General features: G+C 44.6%; 2 long non-coding RNA genes across 2 annotated transcripts in view; one reads left to right on the top strand and one right to left on the bottom strand.

Annotated features, from left to right (window-relative positions):
- Nucleotides 1-18,677, top strand: part of LOC126426715 (uncharacterized) — a 409,789-nt gene that overhangs the window by 356,149 nt on the left and 34,963 nt on the right. The gene's annotated exons all lie outside the window — the stretch shown is intronic.
- Nucleotides 9,544-18,677, bottom strand: part of LOC126426714 (uncharacterized) — a 78,026-nt gene continuing 68,892 nt past the window's right edge. The window contains exons 2-3 of the long non-coding RNA XR_007576397.1: nucleotides 10,932-11,081; nucleotides 9,544-9,636 (exon numbers count right to left, since the gene is read on the bottom strand). This is a non-coding gene — a long non-coding RNA (uncharacterized LOC126426714). The remainder of the gene's footprint in view (nucleotides 9,637-10,931; nucleotides 11,082-18,677) is intronic.

Below are 18,677 nucleotides of genomic sequence, written 5' to 3' on the forward strand. Positions count from 1 at the left end.
TGTGCAGAGTGTAGCAATGAGATCCTGTGTAGTGATAGGGGCATTGAGTTCCGTGTGTGCAATGTTGTCCAAGTACTGGAAACCAGGAGCGAGGGGAAGGGAAGAGGTGTCAGTTCGATCACAGATATCCAGGAAGAGGGAGTAATCGAACTGGGGATCATCGGGGATGGAAAATACATCGGAGAGGTAGGAGGCAAAGTGATTGGCCTTACTAAGGGAGTCAGGGAAAGGGTGATCATCATGGAGAAGAGGATAATAGGGGGAGGGTTTAGTTCCGGTAAGGCGACGGAAGGCCGACCAGAACTTGGACGAGTTGATTGGTAGGGTAGCATTTAAACGGGTGCATGTCTGTCGCCAGTCCCGGCGTTTCTTAGCCGCGAGCAAATTACGAATGTGTCGCTGGAGTTGCCGGTGGCGTCATAGTGTGTCCGGGTCACGCGTGCGGAGGAAGGCACGGTAGAGACGACGGGATTCACGGAGGAGGAGAACGGCCTGTGGGGGTAAGGTAGGACAGTGGGGGTGGATGGCGACACTAGGGACGTGGGCCTCCACGGCCTCAGACAAGGTCTGCTGGAGAAAGGAGGCGGCATGGGTGACATCGTCAGGGTGGTGGTAGGTGAGAGGGTGGCTATCGACCTGGGTGGAAAGGGTATCCCGGTAGGCATTCCAGTCAGCTCAGGAATAGTCGTGGACATACTTAGGGGGAGGGTCAGTATGTGGGTCGGGGCGAGGGCGACGACCGTCTGAAACGGTGAGGAGGACAGGGAGATGGTCGCTACCAATAGGCTCCAGGACATCCACCGTTATGCGGCCGAGGAGGTTGGGGGAGGAGGGGATAACATCAGGAGTGGAGTTGGATTCGGGACGGGTGTGCTGGGGGATGGGAATGAGGTCGCCTTGAAGGGAGGAGAGGAACCGATGCCACCGCCGTAACTGGGCGGCAGAACGACTATGGATGTTGAGGTCGGCGGGGATCACGTAGGAGGAGAAGGTACGGTCGATGTGGGAGAGGAAGTCGAAGGGAATAGGGGCGTTAGGGCGGACATAGATGGTGGCGCAGGTAACGGTAAGGCCAGGGAAGAAGAGACTAAGGATCAGGTGTTCGGTGGGGTCGGGAAGGAGAGGTTGGAGCCGAACGGGGATCTGGCAATGGTGCCCAATGGCAACTCCGCCACGTGCAATTGGGAGGGGATTATCGGAACGGTGGAGGAGGTAGGGCGAAGTGTGGACGGTGTGGTAGGGTTGGAGGAAGGTTTCATTAAGGAGGAAGGCGTCCACGCGGTGCGTGGCAAGGGTATGGAGAAAGAGGTTCTTGTTGGTGGGAAGGGAGCGGATGTTGTTGAAAAGGATACGTTGCTGTCGCGCCATGACAGGGATTTAAACGAGGGTGTCAAGACGGGAGAAGGTGAAATGGGCCTGGTTGTTGGAGTAGGTGGCGTACATTTTGAGGTGGAAAACGGATCGGGCGGCGAGGGAGATCTGTTGGAGGGTGTGTGGGTGCTGAAAAGGATGTACATTCTGTAGGACAATGGTGAGGAATCGGATGATGTCCTCAGCGGTAGGGGGTGGGCGAAGGGAGTTGCCGGGAGGGGTGGGGGCGTCCAGAGGGCGGACAGGAACGGTAAGTTCAGGAGTGGTAGGAGGGGGTCGGGCCTTACACTTCTGGGAGTAGGTGGGATGAGGGAGGTTACAGATATTACAGGAGGGGGGGGGGGGACTGGAAATTGGGGCACTGCCGTAAAAAGTGGGCTTGCCTACAGTGCGGGCAGGTGGGGGCCTCGCGCCACTCAGATGTTGGGTGCGCTTTATATCGCAAACACCTTTGGCAGCGGAGGGATTGAGGAGGGGAACGGGAGTGGTCAACTTTATAATGCTGGTTAAAAAGGAGGGCACCCTCCTTCAGGAGACAGTCTATGGAGGGTGCGTGCTCAGAAGAAACGTGCATAAGGCGGGTGGGGCCGGCAGCATTACGGATCCGGCGAACCGCATGCACCTCCAGATGGGGATGGGCCTGAAGCTCCGCCAACACCTCCTCCTCCGTGATCACTGGACTGAGCCGAGTGATCACGGCGGTGAGGGTCGGCGGGCGACGCGGATGTTGCGGTTGGCGGGAGGGAGGTGGCGAGGGAGCAGGGGTGAGAGAGGCATGAGGGCCAAAGCGGTTGACAGGGATGCGGGATAGGAGGTCCGTGTGGAGGGTAGGGCTGGGGGAGGAGATGAGTACCAAATCACGGCGAGGAGTGAGGAGGGAGATGGGGGCACCAGGACAATTCTGGCGAAGGAAGAGGGTGAGGTTCCGGGCTTCAAGGAGGGAGGGATCCGGACGGGAGAGGAGGTAGCGGTAGGAGGAGGGGGTAGAGGAGGAGGAGGAGGAGGGGGCAGGGACGGGCGGGGAGACATCCATGGCATCATGGGTGGGGGAAGGGGGACGAGGCGGAACCTTTTTTGGAGCAGACGAGACAGGAGTGCCACTGGGGCGCTTGACGGCGGCGGAGGAAGTGTGGGGGATGGGAACAACTGGAATGTGGCGGGGAGTGGCAGGTCCCGGGGCTGGAGGCGGCGCCGGAGATGGTGACGGTGACGGTGAAGGCGAAGGCGACGGCGACGATGACGATGACGGTGGCAGTGGCGGTGGTGATGGCGAAGGTGACGGGGAGAGCTGGGCGTGGACAGTGGCCCGACGGGCCACCACCCGAGCCGGAGCGGCAGTGACAGGCTGGGGGAGTGGGGGGAAAGGATCAGAACGAGAGGAGCGAGAGGAAGAAGCGGGAGAGGGGGCGACAAAGATAGAGGGTGAAGGGAGAGTGAGGAGAGGTGGGATGGAAGGAGGGGGGTGGGACTGGGCACACCAAGTTATAGTGGTGGAGGCGGCGGAAGGGGATGTATAGACGATGGCGGTGGTGGTAGTAGTGACGGTGTTGGTGGGGGCGGACATGACGACAGGAAGAAAAAACGCACAGCACGAAAAGGAAAGGACACAAACTGGGAACAGGCGAAGACGCAGACAGACGAAGACCAGGGTCGGACGACCAGGGTCGGACGACCAGGGCGGACGGCGACGGCGGCGGCGAACAGACGGACGGACGGACAGCAGGCGAGACGGACAGCGAGCAGGCAGGCGGACGGACGGACACAATCTTCGAAAGCGGAGATTCCAACCAGAGAGTAGCCCAGGCTTTGGAATCTGGCGCCTTCGAATGAGGGGATCCAACCCTCTGATGCAGCCCGGCAAATGGCAATACAGCTTTTATAAGGCGCTATGTGATTGGATACTCGGTTTCGCCCACTTATGAACACTCATTGGTCGCTAGCTTGGTGCTCAGACGGAATGGTAGACCCCGTGTCAAGTCAGGAGTTGCGATACGTTAACTGCTGCAGCGTGTTTAGCAGTGTTTACTGAAGGAGTACACTCAGCTCTCCAATACACTGCTAAGAGTAATCAGTGGCTACAAGCGGAACATGTCGGATATTTTGCAACAAAAAATCTCAACAAATTAAAGCTAAATGAGTCGAAAAGCATTTGTTGCTGGGAGCACAACAGTTTTTTGCCTGCTATTCTTTATTAGTAACGAAAGCAGATATCACAGTTCTTGATGCGGTATCGAGTTTGAACACATGTTTTCGTAATTAGCATTAAATTGGTCCTATCCAACTGTTAGTAAGACCAATATTAGGTCGCAAGTGCAGGGAAAAAGAAGTCGCTAATTTAAAGCTCTATATCAGCTTACCTCTTGTTCCTGCTCCTTCGTAGTACGAAAATTCACCCAATGTCTCTTTTGTTACATGAAATGAAGCATTGCGCGGTACCCTAGTAAATAGAATTGACAAACGTGGCTTTATGATTAGGCATGCTTTATATCTTTGTCAGCCCTATCCCACAAAATTTTTTCTGCGAATTCTTCATGGCATTAGGAGAATGATTACGAAAGTACAAGAGAATACAATTTGTTTCAAATGTGTTGAGGTAAAACTAGTCGTATGATCAAAAGTAGGCTGTAGGGAACTGTAACAACTGTACTCTTATTAGTATACTACAAATTTTTGGCCAGGTTCCATCAGAAATAATAGTCTGCCAGTAACGTCAATATTCACTGAATATAGGTTGTAGGTTTGGTACGTGCATCGTGCATATTTTTTATTTTTTTTTTTACATTTTAATGTGTTGAACAAAAACAATTTATTGTCGTGAGCATCCTAAATATACATTTAAACCATACTCTACAGTCAACCTGGTCAAATTTTTTTACCAGTCATTAAAACTTTGTACACTACCACTCACTATTTTCCGTTGTATCTGCTAACAGAGGCAGTTTTGTCTCTAAGATTTCTATTTTGTAATTAGATTACCTTTAAAACGTCCTATTACCTCTTCTGACTTTTCTTTGCTGTTCAGATGGATTGGAAACTAAGTAACATAAATGTAAAATAAGACAAAAGACCAGAAATGAATTAACTGAATGGTTAAATCAAGTTCCTGCAACCTTTCCCATTGGGACCAAGATAAACCCAAAACCAAGAAAATGTATAAAAACTCTAGCTGCAGTCTTCAGACATTGAAATTAAAATAATGAGCCTGGAGATGCTCCAGATAGTAGCATGAAATTAGCTGAATTAGGTGTAAACAGCAGTCTCACAGGGAACTTATAAACGTCATTTCTGTCACTACCAATTAGGGAACATGGTTCTAGGCTTGCTGATAGATTTGTTCGTTAAATTTACATTTATCTTTGAGTATGGCTTTTACATAAATACGCTCCTGGAAATGGAAAAAATAACACATTGACACTGGTGTGTCAGACCCACCATACTTGCTCCGGACACTGCGAGAGGGCTGTACAAGCAATGATCACACGCACGGCACAGCGGACACACCAGGAACTGCGGTGTTGGCCGTCGAATGGCGCTAGCTGCGCAGCATTTGTGCACCGCCGCCGTCAGTGTCAGCCAGTTTGCCGTGGCATACGGAGCTCCATCGCAGTCTTTAACACAGGTAGCATGCCGCGACAGCATGGACGTGAACCGTATGTGCAGTTGACGGACTTTGAGCGAGGGCGTATAGTGGGCATGCGGTAGGCCGGGTGGACGTACCGCCGAATTGCTCAACACGTGGGGCGTGAGGTCTCCACAGTACATCGATGTTGTCGCCAGTGGTCGGTGGAAGGTGCACGTGCCCGTCGACCTGGGACCGGACCGCAGCGACACACGGATGCACGCCAAGACCGTAGGATCCTACGCAGTGCCGTAGGGGACCGCACCACCACTTCCACGCAAATTAGGGACACTGTTGCTCCTGGGGTATCGGCGAGGACCATTCGCAACCGTCTCCATGAAGCTGGGCTACGGTCCCGCACACCGTTAGGCCGTCTTCCGCTCACGCCCCAACATCGTGCAGCCCGCCTCCAGTGGTGTCGCGACAGGCGTGAATGGAGGGACGAATGGAGACGTGTCGTCTTCAGCGATGAGAGTCGCTTCTGCCTTGGTGCCAATGATGGTCGTATGCGTGTTTGGCGCCGTGCAGGTGAGCGCCACAATCAGGACTGCATACGACCGAGGCACACAGGGCCAACACCCGGCATCATGGTGTGGGGAGCGATCTCCTACACTGGCCGTACACCACTGGTGATCGTCGAGGGGACACTGAATAGTGCACGGTACATCCAAACCGTCATCGAACCCATCGTTCTACCATTCCTAGACCGGCAAGGGAACTTGCTGTTCCAACAGGACAATGCACGTCCGCATGTATCCCGTGCCACCCAACGTGCTCTAGAAGGTGTAAGTCAACTACCCTGGCCAGCAAGATCTCCGGATCTGTCCCCCATTGAGCATGTTTGGGACTGGATGAAGCGTCGTCTCACGCGGTCTGCACGTCCAGCACGAACGCTGGTCCAACTGAGGCGCCAGGTGGAAATGGCATGGCAAGCCGTTCCACAGGACTACATCCAGCATCTCTACGATAGTCTCCATGGGAGAATAGCAGCCTGCATTGCTGCGAAAGGTGGATATACACTGTACTAGTGCCGACATTGTGCATGCTCTGTTGCCTGTGTCTATGTGCCTGTGGTTCTGTCAGTGTGATCATGTGATGTATCTGACCCCAGTAATGTGTCAATAAAGTTTCCCCTTCCTGGGACAATGAATTCACGGTGTTCTTATTTCAATTTCCAGGAGTGTATGTCATTACACTGTATGAAGGTAAATCATACGCTGGAAATGTTACTGTAGCAGATATGTAATGCAAGTATATCTCATTTAAAATAAGTTGCAATTGCAGGATCAAGAAAGGGGAAAAGAAATAGGTTTTGGCTTCAAAGCTAAGGTGGAGTCTTGTACTGTAAAGACAGTGTATTAACAGAAAAGCTGAATCTCGCCCAATACCTGTTAACAGAAAGGGGCGTGGTCCATAATAGCAGTGAACATCTACGCTAAATATCTGAAAATGTTTGACGGAATGTATTTACTACATGGTATTACTGAAAGTGTTGTTCTACTTTGAAGACAATGTGTGCACTATTATCTGTAACACGTGTTATCAAAAATATCCTTAACGAATGTGTTATATTTACATTTACAATCCCTTAGCCTAAAAACTTAATAACAGGTCTATATAAATATCTTTAAATTTCAAAGCATTACTGAAATAGAACAATTTATTTCGGCTTCTTATTAACCACCGATTTACTTTTGGAATGGCTTAAAATTACCCAGAGTATTTTATGTAGGTAAAATAATGTGTTGTTCAAGATTGACATAAACTTAGCCAGAATAGCAGAGCAACTTTATCGGTATGAATATTAAAATATTACAGCAAACAGTCAATTTGTCTATATTTTTACTATCAAAAATGATCAGTAACTGTAACTACAACATGTGTTGCAACAAGTTACATCTTTTGTGGGCAGTATTTTCAAAAAATGGTCTAAAGTGGGCAAAGTTCCCCCAGTTGACTGCATTTCCATTCACATATTCGCAGTCTTCAGCATAAAATGCTAAATTTTGATAATAAATAAAAATAGCAGTTACAATACAAAATATGCACGACATTTACTTGTAATGACGTTTACTTTTTACCGTGTTTGGAAACAAGTATTCTTCAAAAAGTATTCTTCAGCAGATTTTGCATATGTGCTATTTCATTCTGAGGCTAGAAAAGAGTATAGAGTACAAGCTAATGTTCTTACTGAGTGAATGTATACTTTTTTCCTCTCTACAATATTATATAAAATATAAATCGTATGTATAAAAAGCTATTAAAATCCAGAGAAAAAAATAAACGACATAAATGAAGCACAAGGAAGAAACAAAGATGGTGGCAAAGCACAAAAGTCAAATATGTACACAGGTCGAAGGATGAAGTTTTTATTTACATATGCATCATTCTGAAACCTGGAGAGCGACATAGTTTACTTCCAAATAATATACGAGATAATAAAAACACTCCATACTCAGAAAGAAACATAGAACAAAAATTTATAAAAATCACTGTGATTTAAACAAAAATGAGACCACTTTAAGAGAAAATGGCAACCAAATGAAGTTTGAATGTCAATTTTTCAAATCATTTACTAAAGAGTGTTTTTGGAAATCACAGTTTCTGCAGTAACTTTGTCATGGCCTGCTTCTACTGCCTTGTGTCACTACACCCTGATATCTTTTATTTCCCTCCCTTGGAACCAGATGAATTCTTGTTGCCAGGAAACTGAATTATTTTCTCCTGTACACTGTGGCAGGCTGGGAAAACTACTTTCTCCTACACTGATGCAGGCACGGCAGTGGCTACATCGGAGAGCAACAATTCACCTGTGAGTAATTTCTTCTTGTTGCTTCTGAAACACATCTCTGCCATTTAAAATATACTGAAAACCTCACTTGATGGCTCAATAAGTGAGGTCTCTATAAAGGACTTTAGATGTAAAAGCACGTTTACAGGCTTACAGATATTTTCTTCAGGTGCTATTAGACTCTCCTCGCAAAATTTGCAAAGTGCATGACACTTCATAACCTGCCTGACAGTGTGACCACACACCATGTCACAAAGTGGCTCACCAACTTCCTCAGCACAATATCAGTGGCAGTATTAAAGAACTGAGAAAGAGTAATAGCCCTCAGTGACGATTTTACTTCTAGTAGCGTTGGTACAGGATTTTTGAAGTGGAGCATTGCTAACAGATTTTTCAAGGTATCTTGTCTATATCTAGTTATTAGCAAAAATTTAAATTTCTTCTCATTCAGGAATGTGTTCTGAATTCCAAAATACCTCCAGCTGTCAAAACTACACCACACTGAACTGGTTTCCAGGCACTGTTCAGGCCAATTTTCAAATTTTCAAATAATCACAGAGTGTCCTGAAGATGACAGACAGCCTCACTGTATGTTTGTTCATCAGAACGACTCAGAGGCATAACTGGAGCTCTGGATGTCATGAGGCAAGACCACTTACAAACGTGCTTTAGCAACCGTGCTGTGGTTAAAGTATTTTTCTGCAGTTTCTCTGTCTTGACAGCATACTCACTGGCTGCTGCAGTCTGGCTGTTAATTAGGGCAGTAGACGAGCCAACTTTCATTTTCTCGTAATGGTTTGGAATCAAACGCTTCTCACTCAGTTTTGGCGCCAGTTTAAGACTTAAAACCACTGTCTACCTCAAGCCACTGTTATACACGATTTATATGTACCTCATTATAAGGCGGATCACGTCCCTCGACAACATTTTGTCAGAAGAAGACTGATTGCCCATTGATTAAGTGAATCCTCGTTTTTCAAAATGTATGATGTATCTGTGAGGAAAATTAGTTTCCTATTATGATCAGAAAGACACTGGCAGAAACTAATTTTGAAAACCTTTCGACAACAATTGCAAATTCTCGCCATACAGCTCAATTTTGCCCTCCCATCACTGACGCGATGCAGCGAACATTGTATGAGTGCCTATGATTCCCTAATAAAGCTTATAGTAATGTCTGGCGTGAGAACTGGAAAAAGATGGCCCGTGTAATGGTAACCTATTGTTTGTTTCCATCTTGAGGTAATGCCACCCAGCATAACAACTGATGCATTAGAAGCTATAGTTTTTGCAAGGGCGAGATCTGGTGGAGGTGTCGTATCATTATCAATGGTGCAGCCAATGCTCAACCACATTCCAATGGTGAGTGATACTAACCTCATCCATCAGGAGAACAGGATGCATCTCCACTGGTAACATGAGGGCAAGCTTGACTTTCAGGAAACTCACGAGCTCCCTCGGCACACCAGGTCTAAATTTTATGGTCTGTAGCGAACATATTGGGGTTCTATCTGAAGGAAATGGTAACTTATTTTCCAGCAGGACTTTGTACCCCTTACTACTACAAGGTGGTCTAATTTTTAGCCCTTTCCACTGACCATTTGCTACCTTTAAGTGTCCCTTTTGTTCATATTGCAAACTGATCTGCACCGAATAAACCGTGCAGACTCGCAAAGAGGCTGTCTTTTTCTAAAGACACTCCTCTCTCCCTTTTCTGAGAGAGGATGAGTTTTCTCTTTAAAGCTTCAATTCCAGCCTGAAGCTAGGTTCTTCAGGGTGGTGACTTCATCTTCTGTCGTGTCCAATTTCGCTGCAGGACTGATGTCATTGGTCACATTCGAAGGCTCTCCAACCTCTGGAACACATATTTGCAATATTACAATTTGCAAACATAAAAATCATTTAATACTGTAATATGTTTTTAGGTAGCCAGTAATTGTTTCTCAGTAGGCTGTGGTATGTAATTTAAAGATTCGTAAGATGCCAAAATCTTACTTTCAAAGGACTGAAGCAAGTCTATGTCAATCTGAGTGGTAATATTCCAAGTATGCTCTTAATACTATGAAATGGTAAAGTAATGTCATATCCTAAAGTGCAATTGTAGTTGACCAATTATATTTAATTCTCAACAAACGGTACTATAGTGTTTCCAAAAATTTGTAGGCACTTTGCTAGGCACCACAGGAATCTGACAGCAATAGAATGTAAAAGAGCTTCTCTGTACAACACTTCAATAATAACGCAGCACGTGAGAACTGAATACTTAAATTACAAGAGCTGTGAGGCAAGTGTTACTTCCTGATGTGGGCTTTAGTGGAGATTACCTTTCAGTGCAAGTAATTATTATTTACAATAAAAGATTAAATAATCACGACCAGACCTAACCACAACATTGGACACCTTAGCACCTATTGTGCTACATATCTCCAATAAAGGCAAAGCTCTGTATACAGAGTCTCATAAACACAAATGGTATGGGAAACACCACAGGCTTTTAAGGAAACTTTAACCAGCTGTGGCAACAAATCAAAGCATCAGTTTTCCCATTTGTGTATAACATTTAACTGTAAATTAGAAATACGGTATATACAGTGTCCAATGGCAAGCAGTAGAAACGATATAGCACAAAGGTACGAGAAATTACATTACTTTATATTTCATCAGATACCAATACAAGTGGACTGTGTGTCTGAGAGATGTGGTCCTGTTCACTAAATTACCTTGTGGTGAAGTATTTTGTTCCCTCCATCAACAGACCCTGGACATGTCAGTTTCAAAAATATACAGCTGTTGCAAATGAAATGTTTCAGTCTTCTTCTGTACACAACTCAGGGTTAAAATGAGTGTACAAAATATAACTTCTAAAGAAGGAACTCTAAGCAACACATTTACAACAACTTTAAAAAGGTATATGCTTACTGTACTGAACTGACAAAAGTGTTTCCTACGACAATTACTACGATACTAGTAAGCCTACTTTCTGCAAGCATAATGCTGTGAAGGGAAATTCTGTGTGTCCTACTGATCAAAACAACAAATGTGTGCTGTTAGCAGTCACACGAGATTTTCAGAGTGTCATAATTCAGGAGCAAGTGAAAGCATGACGTATGCATATGGCAATTGAAGCTGTGAGCGTTATTTTCGAGTTACCTGTATCCTCAGTCCGTTTCTCTAGTAGGCCAACAGGTTTCCTCTCGGCAGGAGCTTTACGATCACCAAAAATTGTTGGCACAGCATTTGGTTTACGTTTTACCACTCCACCAATTCTGTCGGCTCAAACTGGTCTGGAGTAAAGTGATTCTGGTAAACACAAACAGTACTATCAGTCAGTTTAGTTACCAACTTCGTTATTTAAGCGATATAAAAATGTCAAGACTATACATTATAACTATATTTTATAATATAAAATATATGAATCTGTAATATCAATAGAACTCAGTACATGCTACTCCTAACTACATACAGTGCAAGAAGTCAGAGACCTATGAGTTAGGTACAGTAGCTATACACAAACATTGTAACACTCAGATTCTATCTACAAACTAACTGAAAAAATTTCATTTTACACGATACGACTAACATCTTTTAGGGAATGTATCTTCATTCAAGTTTAATTTTCATTAGGTTTGGGTTTCCTGTGTAACAACAAATATTGTACGATACACGTTGTCTACGCCTGCCTACACCGTGTGATCAAAAGTATCCGGACATCACCAAAAATATCAGTTTTTCATGTTAGGTGCATAGTCCTGCCACCTACTGCCACTGTTTCCGATGTGACAGTGAAGTGGAAACGTGAAGGGACACGTACAGCACAAAAGCGTACATGTCGACCTCTTGTGTCAACTGGCAGAGACCGCCGACAGTTGAAGAGCGTCTGTCCAAACCGTCACGCAGGAATTCCAAACTGCATCAGAATCAGAATTCAGTGCAAGTACTATGACACTTGGGAAACTTTGATTTCAAGTTACTTTTGAGTACATTACAGGAGTGAACAGTGGTCAATGTGTTACAAATATTTACTATCAAAAACAGTCTCGATCACGATTTATTTATTACGGTGTCCGGTTTCGACCACTACTGTGGTCATCTTTAGAGCAATGAGTAAGAACCACCTTCTGGTGGTAAATCACTACCAGCAATCAGTATTCACCGTAATAAATAAATTGTGATCAAGACTGTTTGTGATAGTAAATACTGGATTTCAAGGTTGAGCGCACGGTGCAACGAGTGTAAACATTGGACGATTGAACAGCAGAGGAACGTTGTGTGGAGAGACAAATCACGGTACACAATGTGGCGATCCGAAGGCAGAGTGTGGGTATTTCGAATGCCTGGAGCACATCATCTGTCAGCATATGTAGTGTCAACAGCAAAATTCAGAGGCAGCGGTGTTATATGCTGTGGTCGTGTTTTCCATGGAGTGGGCTTCCACCCCTTGTTTTGCGTGACACTATCACAGGCCTACATTGATGTTTTAAGCACCTTCTTGCTTTCCACTGTTGAAGAGCAATTCGGGGATGGTGATTGCATCTTTCAACATGATCGGGCACCCGTTCGTAATGCACGGCCTGTGGCAGAGTGGTTACCTGACAGTAACATCCCTGTAATGGACTGGCCTGCACAGAGTCCTGACCTGAATCCTAGGGAACATCTTTGGCACGTTTCGGAATGCGGACTTCGTGCCAGGCCTCACCGACCGACATCGATACCTCTCCTCAGTGGAGTACTCCGTGAAGAATGGGCTGCCATTCCCCGAGAAAACTTCCAGCACCTCATTGAACGTATGCAAGCGAGAGTGGAAGCTGTCATCAAGGCTAAGGGTGGGCCAACACCACACTGAATTTTAGCATTACTGACGGAGGGCGCCACGAACTTTTAAGTCATTTTCAGGCATGTGTCTCGATATTTTTGATCACGTGGTGTAGTATTTGTATCTGAGACTGCTGGATATACAAGATTCCGTATTAAAAGAGTTAATTATAAATATACTGTACTGTTACGACTGACGATACAATTCAACTATGCTATTCTTTTTATTTATTTCAATGTTTGTCGAAACGGTAGGCCTACACTATTAAATGCAAGTAACAGGTACTTTACAGAGGTACGTCATTATCACGCCAATTATTTTCACAAAATTTACTGAAAATGAGGCACTGTTAGTTGATCTTTGAAGTACACACAGCCATAGCCAACAACATACATTAAAACATCCAAATACTGTACTTCCCATCTTCAACAATTGGGCCTACACACTGAATACGAAACGAAAAACCGTATTTACCTATTACACCTTTCGTGTTGCAAAAAATATGTCTTTATAGCAGTCAGTACATTACAGATTAACTAGAGACGTGTAGCTTTCACTATGGTTTGTCCAAAACACCGGGCTTGCACACAACGTACCTTTCACAAACAAATGTGACCAGTTTGAGACGAACCACATGTAATGACACACCAAATCTGATCACTAAGCGAGTTGGAATACAGCAAGTCTGTTACACAGCGAATGTTAAACCTTAAGATTATTTGCACTAATGAATGAAAACTGTACTTTCCATACAGAAGCGAGAGTGTCATGTGGGCTGTCAGTTGGCTCTGCTGGTTTTCATCGGTCATATTCTCCTCCTTGTTGCATCTCTGTCTTCAGAAGGAATTCTGTACAGTTTACCTCCCTTTCTGCCTCAGAACAAAAAGCCAAAAGCACAGCACTGAGGCAGTATTCTACTTAGAACTTTGAAAATACACAACACTGCCCATGCCTCACACACAATGCTTGGGCCCACAACGGCTGCTAATGTTACAAGATGTGATTTCAGCCAACTGTGGATGGCGGCGAACGCAGCAGAATACGATGGCCGTACTTCCCTTTATACGAGGCTGTACCACCCTGGTAAACACGCCACGACTGCAGTGCCGCAAAGTGGAGTGCATCTCGACTTACACTGCTGCCAACTTTGGACTTGCTAGCAAAACGGCTTCCTCGTGGTAGAACGGGGATGTGTGTTTAAAACCTTCAATCGTGCAATCGGATAGATGAGCAAAGTTTCACAAGTGAGAAGATAGTACGACACGTGTAGGTGGAACAGATGCTGTAAGGATTCAACGTTCACCTTTTGCATTATAAACAGCCCACATACAGTACTTGATAGTGTATCCTACAGCAGTCTCCAAATAAATTCTTGCACTTGTGCTATTAGGTGCTAATTATTTTCAACTGTTTGCGCTGGCTGTACGCTACCATCACAACTTTAATTTCAAAAAGAGCATTACTTACATCTAAATAGGAATTCAACTTCATTAACAATTATTTAACATAATTCCAGTTTATAAGTCACTATGTTTAACCTACTGAAACGGCTTTGCCCTCGCAGTTTTTGCGAGTTAATTGCATGCATGAGCTCTTCAGTTATTTATGCACCATTCAGGTTGTGGATTCTTTGCAGCTTTTGGAATTAGTGTTTTGCAAGGCTTGTATGTAACACATAAATGTGATACTTCATGACCTTAATTCAAGATGGGAGTGTCATTCTGTAAAAATATAATTCATCCAGAAATCCCATCCAACCTTGCTATCTGAATCAGCACTTAGTGTGTCAAAGTGAAAACTTTGTATGTCTCTTCACTTCTGCTGCCCCAGTATCTGTATTTCTCAGGTAAGTTTTCATCTTTGTGTATGTCTCTTTGTGACCTACTAAGTAAATACAATCTTTAATTGATGGCAGTATGTTTGAGCACTGATTTTCATAATTACCAGCAGCAGGAATGAACAGATTACTCAATTCAATTAAACATCTCAGTATCTTAGTTTATTGCTGTTAAGGCTAAATATAATTTACAGGGATGCAATTTTTGCAACTGCTAGTATTACTGCTAAATCTACTGCTGCAGCTACAAGTTATTGAACCATAGATATCAGAACTTTATGTGTGCATTTATTGTGACGTGCAGATACTACGTAACTAATTTTTTTTCTTCACTACCCACAACACCAAACAGGCTACTACATCTAAATTATGCTGAACGAGGTGGAGCAGTGGATAGCACAATGGAATCGTATTCAGAAAGACAGTGCTTCAAACCCGCGTCCAGGCATCCCATTTTAGATGTTCCATTATTTCTCTAATTCACTTCAACGAAATGCCGGGGTGGTTCCTTTCAAAGTGCAAGGCCTTACTTCCTTTACCATCCTTTGCTAATCTGACCTCCTACGTCTAAATCATTATTTTGTACATTTGAGAGAGATGCAACCTCGTGACAAGAAAGTGATGCTGTAGCTGCTTCCACCAATAGTGCTGCAGAAGGAAATGACATGGAGGCTTCTGGGTGAATCAGACTGAATAGTGGAACAGCTATGGCCACCACAAACAACATGGAATCAGGAGGATGTGCTACACCCACATCTTCCACACCAACAAAATCTAAGGAGACTGAAGATTGCTATTTTCGTGCAGCGCAACTACTTGCGCAGATACCTTGAAACAAAATGAGAATGGTAATGTGGGCAGTTTCATAAAATATCTGGCATCAGTTTGTGAAATCAATTAGAAGGCATAGAGCAAGACCACTTTAGCACATCAATAAACTGTGTGTGTTACCCATATGCACACTATTTAAACAAAATTTGATTGCTGTCTTGGAAATAAACTAAATCCTTATTACTTCCTGAGAGAACTGAATGTGAGTGTTTTCACATGACCCTCGGCTGTGTTCAAAATGACTGCTGTCAGCTATTGTAATTATGTAGCTCAGCTCTGCACTACTACCCCCCCCCCCCCCCCCCCCCCCGAACCTTGGACCTTGCCGTTAGTGGGAAGGCTTGCGTGATACAGATGCAGAAAACCATACTGTAGGTGCACCCACAACACGCAACAGAGGGGTATCTGTTGAGATGTCAGACAAACGTGTGGTTCCTGAAGAAGAACAGTAGCCTTTTCAGTAGTTGCAATGGGCAACAGCCTGGGCAATTGACTGAACTGGCCTTGTAACATCACGCAAAATGGTCTTTCTGTGCTTGTACTGCAAACAGCTGAAAGCAAGGGGAAACTACAGCCATAAGTTTTCCTGGGAGCATACAGCTTTCCTGTATGGTTAAATAATGATGACATCCTCTCGGGTAAAACACTACAGAGGTATAATACTTCCTCAATTGGATTTCCGATCAGGGACTGCTCAGGAGAACATCATTATCAGGAGAAACAGAACAAGAGTTTTATGGATTGGAGCGTTGAATGTCAGATCCCTTAACTGGGCAGATAGGTTGGAAAATTTAAAAATGGAAATGGATAGGTTAACGTTAGATATAATGGGAATTAGTTAGTTGATTGGCAGGAGAAACTGAACTTCTGGTCAGGTGAATACAGGGTCATAAACACAAAATCAGATAGGGGTAATGCAGGGGTAGGTTTAATAATGAATAAAAATTAGGAATGCGGATAAGCTACTACAAACAGCAGGGTTAATGCTTTTGCACAGTAGTACAGGTTTATATGCGAACTAGCTCTGCACATGATGCATTGAAGAAATGTATGATGAGATAAAAGAAATTATTCACATAGTTAAGGGAGAAAAAAATTTAATACTCATTGGGGACTGGAATTCAGTAGTAGGAAGAGGAGGAGAAGGAAAAGTAGTAGGTGAATATGGAGGTTTAAGAATCATGAAAGAAGGTTGTATGTGTGGAAGAGACCTGGAGACACCAAAAGATTTCAGATTGATTATACAGGGCATTACAAAAAGGTAGGACCAAACTTTCAGGAAACATTCCTCACACACAAATAAAGAAAAGATGTTATGTGGACATGTGTCCGGAAACGCTTAATTTCCACGTTAGAGCTCATTTTAGTTTCGTCAGTATGCACTGCACTTGGTCGACACACCGCCAGTTGGCCCAACTGAAGGAAGGTAATGTTGACTTGGGTGCTTGTGTTGACATGCGACTCATTGCTCTACAGTACTAGCATCGAGCACATCAGTACGTAGCATCAACAGGTTAGTGTTCATCACGAACGTGGTTTTGCAGTCAGTGCAATGTTTACAAATGCGGAGTTGGCAGATGCCCATTTGATGTACGGATTAGCATGGGCCAATAGCCGTGGCGCGGTACGTTTGTATCGAGACAGATTTCCAGAACGAAGGTGTCCCGACAGGAAGACGTTCGAAGCAATCGATCGACGTCTTAGGGAGCACGGAACATTCCAGCCTATGACTCGCGACTGGGGAAGACCTAGAACGGCGAGGACACCTGCAACGGACGAGGCAATTCTTCGTGCAGTTGACGATAACCCTAATGTCAGCGCCAGAGAAGTTTCTGCTGTACAAGGTAACGTTGACCACGTGACTGTACGGAGAGTGCTACGGGAGAACCCGTTGTTTCCGTAGCGTGTACAGCGTGTGCAGGCACTATCAGCAGCTGATTGGCCTCCACGGGTACACTTCTGCGAATGGTTCATCCGACAATGTGTCAATCCTCATTTCAGTGCAAATGTTCTCTTTACGGATAAGGCTTCATTCCGACGTGATCAAATTGTAAATTTTCACAATCAACATCTGTGGGCTGACAAGAATCCGCACACAATTGTGCAATTACGTCATCGACAAAGATTTTCTGTGAACGTTTGGACAGGTATTGTCGGTGATGTCTCGATTGGGCCCCACGTTCTTCCACCTACGCTCAATGGAGCAGTTATGATTTCATACGGGATACTCTACCTGTGCTGCTAGAACATGTGCCTTTACAAGTACGACACAACATGTGGTTCGTGCACGATGGAGCTCCTGCACATTTCAGTCGAAGTGTTCGTACGCTTCTCAACAACAGATTCGGTGACCGACGGATTGGTAGAGGCGGACCAATTCCGTGGCCTCCACGCTCTCCTGACCTCAACCCTCTCGACTTTCATTTATGGGGGCATTTGAAAGCTCTTGTCTACGCAACCCCGGTACCAAATGTAGAGACTCTTCGTGCTCGTATTGTGGACGGCTGTGATACAATACGCCATTCTCCAGGGCTGCATCAGCGCATCAGGGATTCCGTGCGACGGAGGGTGGATGCACGTATCCTCGCTAACGGAGGACATTTTGAACATTTCCTGTAACAAAGCGTTTGAAGTCACACTGGTACGATCTGTTGCTGTGTGTTTCCATTCCACGATTAATGTGATTTGAAGAGAAGTAATAAAATGAGCTCTATCATGGAAAGTAAGCGTTTCCAGACACAAGTCCACATAACATATATTCTTTCTTTGTGTGTGAGGAACGTTTCCTGAAAGTTTGGCCGTACCTTTTTGTAACACCCTGTATGATAGTAAGACAGATTTGGGAAACAGGTTTTAATTTCTATGACATATTCCACGGGCAGATGTGGACTCTGTACACAATTTACTGGTTATGGACTATATATTAAAAATGAAGAAATTACAAAATGGTAGGAATTTCAGGAGTTGGGACCTGGATAATCTGAAAAAATCAGAGGTTGTAGAGTGTTTCAGAGAGAGCATTAGAGGACAATAAAAGGGGAATGGAATAGAGTAGAAGGAGAATGGGTAGCTTTGAGGGATGAAATAGTGAAGGCAGGAGAGGATCAAGTAGGTAAAAAAAGACTAGGGCTAGTAGAAATCCTTGGGTAACAGAAGAAATATTGAATTTAATTGATGAAAGGAGAAAATATAAAAACGCAGTAAATGAAGCAGGCAAAAGGGAATACAAAAGTCTCAAAAATGAGATTGACAGGAAGTGCAAAATGGCTAAGCAGGATGGCTAGAGGACAAATGTAAGGATGTAGAGGCTTATCTCACTAGGGGTAAGATAGATACTGCCTACAGGAAAATTAAAGAGACCTTTGGAGAAAGGAGAACCACTTGCATGAATATCAAGATCTCAGATGGAAACCCA

This window comes from Schistocerca serialis, chromosome 11 (assembly GCF_023864345.2).
Source record: "Schistocerca serialis cubense isolate TAMUIC-IGC-003099 chromosome 11, iqSchSeri2.2, whole genome shotgun sequence".
NCBI lineage: Eukaryota > Metazoa > Arthropoda > Insecta > Orthoptera > Acrididae > Schistocerca > Schistocerca serialis.